This window comes from Eimeria mitis, genomic scaffold, assembly GCF_000499745.2.
Source record: "Eimeria mitis Houghton genomic scaffold, Emh_scaff1872, whole genome shotgun sequence".
In the NCBI taxonomy this organism is placed as follows: domain Eukaryota; phylum Apicomplexa; class Conoidasida; order Eucoccidiorida; family Eimeriidae; genus Eimeria; species Eimeria mitis.
Window position 1 is genome coordinate 485 of NW_013570195.1, and position 313 is coordinate 797.

The window sequence follows — 313 nt, forward strand, 5'->3', positions numbered from 1 at the left end:
TAAATATAAATATAAATATATAAATATAGATAGTTATATATATATATTTATATATATTTATATAAGTATAAGTATATATTAATAGACAAAAATATAATTATATAAAAAATATAAAATAGATCATGTAGCTGTAGATATAAATAGGTATTATATAATATAAATATATAAAAATAAATAAAAAATAAAAAATAAAAAATAAAAAATAAATAAAATATTTTTATATAAAAATAAGATTCTATATATTTGCTACTGCTACTACTACTGCTGCTGCTGCTACTTCGGCTGCTGCTGCTGCGGCAGCTGCTGCTGCTGC